The sequence below is a fragment of the Oryx dammah genome, unplaced genomic scaffold (genome assembly GCF_014754425.2).
Source record: "Oryx dammah isolate SB20612 unplaced genomic scaffold, SCBI_Odam_1.1 HiC_scaffold_13, whole genome shotgun sequence".
Taxonomy (NCBI): Eukaryota; Metazoa; Chordata; class Mammalia; order Artiodactyla; family Bovidae; genus Oryx; species Oryx dammah.
Window position 1 is genome coordinate 53,607,605 of NW_024070197.1, and position 6,093 is coordinate 53,613,697.

The 6,093-nt window shown below is 53.5% G+C and overlaps 1 protein-coding gene across 1 annotated transcript in view; it reads right to left on the reverse strand.

Moving 5' to 3' along the window:
* Positions 1 to 5,869, reverse strand: part of CRISPLD2 (cysteine rich secretory protein LCCL domain containing 2) — a 69,673-nt gene extending 63,804 nt beyond the window's left edge. Inside the window, exon 1 of the mRNA XM_040253967.1 lies at positions 5,751 to 5,869. The gene's annotated coding sequence lies outside the window, so the exon portion shown is untranslated. The remainder of the gene's footprint in view (positions 1 to 5,750) is intronic.
* Between the last annotated feature and the right edge of the window lie 224 nt (positions 5,870 to 6,093).

Genomic DNA, 6,093 nt, shown 5'->3' on the forward strand with positions numbered 1-6,093 from the left:
CCCTCCGGGCTCTCCCCTGAATATCAGCACTGAGACAAGTCCGAGGCCTGGACTCCGACAGCCCTTCGAAGTGAACCTGAAGGTGCTGGAGCCCAGAGAAAGCCCTGTGCGGCTGGGGCCTCCCACCTGGGCCAGACAGCGACTCTGCCAGACAGGGCCCAGTTCATCCTGGTCTGAGAGGGCACTTTGTCCAGCGATGCCAAAGCTGAAAATATCTCAGTCCCCGGGAAGCCCGGCCTTGACGGTTCCCGGGAATAAACAGTGTTTTTAAAGCAGCCAGTGCTTCCCCCCATGAGAACAGACTGGCTGTGTTGGGAGCCAGCTGGGGGCAGGATGGAGAGACGCAGTGGACATGTACAGACACACAGATGTATTTTGAATGCTGGAGAGGAAACAGCCCATTCTTTCAGAGGGGCCGCTTAGGCGTCACCAACAGACGGACTTCACAAGTTCCTGGGCACATGGGCTCTAAACACTGCTGAAGGAAAAGGCTGGAACCCTCAGGACACTTGCTCAAGCCCTAGAGCAATGGGTGCCAGCAAACCCAGTGTCATTCAGGAAGAAAGGCCTAGGAACACGCCAGCAACTTGCTCTCAGGGGCCTTGACGCTGGACAGAAGAGGTCACTCTAGCTCCCAAGCCGCTGGCTCTATCCCTGCCACATGACTTCTCTGTGCTCACATCAGGTCCTGTAAACAGAACCGTCCGTCCCAATCAGCCGCCCTGCCCACCCCATTCTGGGCCCCTGCCCAGGGAAAGTCTTCCAGGCTTTCCCGGGCAGTGGGTCCCACCCTGGAGCCTGCACCAGAAAGTGCTGGAAGTCGAGCTAAAGCACAGATTGCTGGCCCCACCTCCATAGCTTTTGGAGGTCTGCAGTGCAGCTGAGAATCAGCATTCTGACAGCTCCCCTGGGTGCTGCTGCTGGCCCTGGGACTTCACTTTGAGAACCGCTACTCTAGGTGGCACCAGCCTCTCAAATCTCCCCATGCCGCACCTTCGTCCGGTGTTTCCCAAACTCCAGCCCTTGGCACACCCGCTACCCCAAGCTTTGCCCACCTTCCTACCATCTCCCTGTTCTAATTCATATTTCTTATTTTTATTTGTTGGTTCACTTTGGGAGTTCAAAGAAATTTATGTTAAAAAGGGAACCATCAGAACGTCCTGGTGGTCCAGTGGTTGAGACTCTGCACTTCCGATGCAGGGGACACAGATTGATCCCTGGTTGAGAACTAAGCCCACATGCTGTGCAGGGCAACCAAAAATTAAAAACAAAAAGTGGGGAGGAGGGGCCTTCTATGATCAGCATGTGCAGAAAACCTGATCCCTCCTGCTGTGACCAGAAGGCAGGAGCGAGATGAGCCTCGGTGAACATGGAGCAGAGCTAGAACCAGAGGCCTCACTGTAGAGGGTGCTCTGTCTTTGTTGTAAAGGGAGGTCAGTTTTGTAAAGGGTGGGTTGCTGCTGGGTCAGCACACAGGTTCAGTCACCTTGGGGCCGGGAAGGGCTTCACACACTGCAGGGGACACCGATCATCCCACCGTGACCTGCTCTCAGGTACGAAGGCCACACCGTGACTCCCCTGTGCCCCGCAGCTCAGAGCAAGAGATCCAAACTCAGCACAGGGCAGGGTCCTCCACCCTGAGCCTGACCCCCAGACCCCTAGACCCCAGACACCTGAGCTTCCTGTCAGTCTCAGGGTGCCAGGGGAGCCCTCCTCCAGGCCTCTGCACTAACATGGCCCCCTCCCAGCGCACCCGTCAACACCCCACCCACCCACTGTCACCTTCCCTGCCAGGCACACCGCCTCTTTGCTCTAAAATGACTTCTGTGTGTGCATGCTAAGTCACTTTAATCGTGTCTGACTCCTTGTGGCCCCATGGACTGTAGCCCACCAGGCTCCTCTGTCCATGGGATTCTCCAGGCAAGAATACTGGAATGGGTTGCCATGCTCTCTTCCAGGAGATCTTTTCAACACAGGGATCAAACCCAAGTCTCCTGCATCCCCTTTTACCACTGAGCCACCAGTAAAAGAACTTCTAGGATCTTATCAAATCAGCCGCAGCAGTTGCCAGCTGGATACCCGTCCCTAGTTCTAGAGAGATTCAGAAGTTTTCAGTCCAAAAGAACGTCAGGGAAGGGTCCATTCTCGGACCACTTGACTACAAACAAAATGGAAGCTGGATTCTTTTCCTTCCAGGATTTTACCGTTCTGCACTCACAGTGGGAAATGATACAGAAACTTGGACTGAAAATGTGGGATTTCATAATTTATAATATTTTTTTAAATGATGGTCCAAAAGTTGCATAATCCTCATTAGGACTTTTCCTTTTTCCCCTGAATTTGTGGTTTTTTCCTAAGCTGACGCAGCACTTGGGGCAATCAGAGAAGATAAATTTCCCCGGGGCTGGACCACAAGAAACTGTCTGTCCCCACAATCTTGGGTTGGGGGGTTGTCTATCACCAAGTACTCACAAATGCACAGTCTTGGATACAAGATGTTCCCCAGGACAACATCTCTGACAGGAATCTCTGCCAGTTGCTCTCTGGGGTGAGGGGTGGGGAGATACTGTGAACACTTCCCCCAAAACACCCAGACGCCCCATTCTCTACGCTCATGGCAGAGGGCCTTGATTCCTTCTGGAAGGAGATGATCTCAGTTGATGCCTCTTCAAGACAAAAGTCAAGGAAAAGGGACACATGTTCCTTCATAAGGTAAAAATAAGGTTACCATGGGACCCACCTATTCTCCTCATAGGGGAAGAACCAAAACAACTGAAAATGGGTGTACAAAAAAAAAGTGTACACAGATGTCAGCAGCATTATGTGCGACAGCCAAAAGGGGGAAATGACCCAAACTTCCAGCAGTGGACGAGAGGATCAACTAAGGATGGTCTGTTCTGCCCATACCATGGGAGAGGATTCGACCACACAAAAGGGCTCCAACACGCAGGAACCCTGACCATGTCAGGCTCAGTGAGAGATGCCAGACATAGAAAGTCACATACCGGGTGGTTTCTTTTACACAAAACGTCCAGAATTAAGCAAATCCAGAGAGACAGAAAGCAGATGAGCAGTTGCCAGGGGCTGAGGAGGACAGAATGGGGAGTGACTGTTAATACTGATTGTAAGGTTTCCTTTTGGAGTGATGAAAATGTCCTGGAATTAGACAGTGTGGATAGTTTCACAACACAGCTAATGTACTAGATGCCATCAAACTGTGTACTTTAAAATGATAAATCTCATGTTATTAGTATTTTACAATACTGAAATCATTTTTTTCCACGGGGCAAAAAAAAATAGAAGAGCGGCCTGTCCCTCCCTGTTCCAGAACACAGCGTGCTTCCCTTAGGACTTTATGAGGGGCTCAGATCCCTATAGTAGTCAGCTCAGTGAACTGAAGATGAAATGAAATGATGCCTGTGTTCTATTTTCCTTTCTTGACAAGCCATCAGCTCCTTTGAGTGATGCTGGGTTTGCACATCTGGGACTGATCAAAAACCAGTGAGTCTGCAAAAACGGTGGGGGGAGTCTTCCTAGGTCGGGAGTAAGCAGACACAGAGGCACCTCCCATACATAGTAAATTACTCTGGTGACAGAGAAAAGAAATGTTCCAGCTCCCATGAGGCCAAAGAGGTCACATTCAGAGGTCCTGCCTTTAAAAGCTGGTTTTCAAATGCAACCTACAGAAAAACCCAGGTATCCAATGTGGGGTCGCTGAGGGAAGGATGAAGTGTGGGGGTCTTCAGAGGCCCATGCTCCGCTCCTGAGGCTCCAGCCCCTCCCTGTCCAGCCAGCTCTCCTTTGCAGTCCAGAGGCAGGGCTGTGGGAGCAGCTGGCATTGCTCTGGGTTCCCCAGCAGGGCCCCTGCATACTGATACAGGTACCTGTCGGCAGAGTTGATCCCAAGCCCCCATGTCAGTGTCTCCTCTCCAGCCCCACCCCTAACCAGAGCCAGGCAATTCAGACCCCACATGGCAGAAGCCTTGCCCAGAAGCAAGCTCTGAGCTGACAGTCATGTGGCCAGTCATCGGACCAGCATCTTTTTCCAGGGTCTGAGGGAGGACCCGGCTACGATGGTGGCTCTCTCCGACCCTGCCCATGTCATGTTGGGTACATGCCTTCATCACTCGGAGCCTCACTTTCCTCCTTGTAAAAAGGAGGACAGTCCAGTTCACAAATAAGTCAGTGGTGATCCATGTAAAAGCCCAGGCATGACTGGCCCACAGTAAGTACCAGATGAATGTCAGCTGTGGATAGGGCTACAAATGCGATCGCTACTTTTCCTACTCCAATTTTTTAAGAGACTGTGAGAATCAAGATCACTCTCTTCATTCTCTTCCCTGACTGCATCGTCAGGGATGGGCTGGCCCCGGCTCTGCTAACTGTGTTTGACCTGGAGCCCCTCTCAAACAAAACGATCCCTCAGGTTTGAAGGTCAGGTTCAGAGGTGGAGTTAGCAATTGGACAGAGAAGTGTCTTAAAGGAGGCAGGACTCAGCCCTTAAGTATGAAGGCTAAGTGCAGACAGATAGACCTGAGGTGACAGCACCACACACAGCCATCAAGTGCACAAAACAAATAGGCCCAAGAGTTCCCCTCTGGATCTGTCTGGAGAAGGGGGCATGCCTTTCATCCTGTCCTTCACATCCTGGCCTCTCATCTGTCAGGTTCTAGACCCTAGATGCCCTGACCCTTCTGGGGAAGGCAGGCTCACCCTAATCTGCCAGGGCAAGGAGCCCAAAGGCTCAAAGTGGAAACACACAAGCCCATTCTTGGTTGGAAGGTGAGCTGAGCATCTGTCAGCTCCCAGCTGCTTCCCTTGACCAGAGCAGTAACTCACCTTCCAGCTAACAGACACCCAATTCAAACTGGACTTCGATGAGCTGGCATTAGCCAGCTGGCTTGTCCACCAGTCCAGCCCTTTAGAGGGAGGCTCTGGGTCTCCACTGCCCAGGGGGCTGGCCCTGGCTCTTCCACTGGGGGTCGAAGATCTCCCAGACCCCGGAGCTGAGCCCTCAGCTGCCAGCGGTTCCCCCTACCAGAAGTTTATACAGATACCTACTCTAGCTGAAGAAGCCCGGGAACTCTTCCCAAACCTGTAGGAACTGGTCATGTGCCAGACCCGGACACATCCACAGCTTTATGGGGCTTTGGAGGCAGAAGGAACTGGGTCCCAGCCTCCACTCTGCCGGGACACTTCACCTCTCTGACCCTCTCAGTGCCTTCCTCTGAAATAGGGGAAGAGGAAGACTACCTGGAAGGTCTGTCGCAAACACTATCGTAAAGGGGCGTGGCTCTGTAAACTGCCCAGCAGAATGCACACACCGCCAGGATTACCTCAGCCTCCACACGTGGGCAGAACACATTCAAACTCCTGCCACATGCTCTCCACTTATTGACGCCCACGGTGTACACAAGGATGCAATAGACGCTGGCGAATTGTACAGGGAAGGCAAGAGTACACACAGCCTCAATGAGCACGATTCTGTGGTCAGACCTGCTTTGAGTCCCAGGCTCCCTAGCTTCTAGTATGTGAGGTCTCAGACAACTTGCCCTCGCTGAGACTCAGTTTCTCCATCTGCGGAAGGGCATGCCGCCGAGCACGGTTCTGAAATGCAGGAGGCGTGCACAGCTAACTTGCCTGCGCACAGTAAACCCTAAGAGATGACATCTGTTCTGGTTATTCCAGCTCCTAGGAGATTGAGGGGGTGGAGAGCACGGTGCAGAGAGAGGAATCTAAGGCACACTTACCTCCCTCCGCAGGGCTCAACCACCTCCTCGCCGGCGTCTCCTGCGCGGAGTGGCGGCGACAGCAGCACAAGCACAGCGGACAGAACGGGCAGGTCGCGGATGAGAGACTCTTGGGCCGCCGAAAGATGCAGTGGGTCCGAGGACCGTACGCGCCGCCTCTTGTAGGCTGCCCGGACCCAGGAGCCACGCCCCCGGCGGCCCTAATAGGGTCGCGCCGCCATGGCCCCGCCCCCCACCCCCACCGGCCCCGCCCCTCCCGGCCTCGCCCCACTTAAGTGCCTGGCGGACTCCGGGAGGCGCTGGCGCCTCGGGTCGGGGGCATCGCAGGGAGAGCGGGACCATC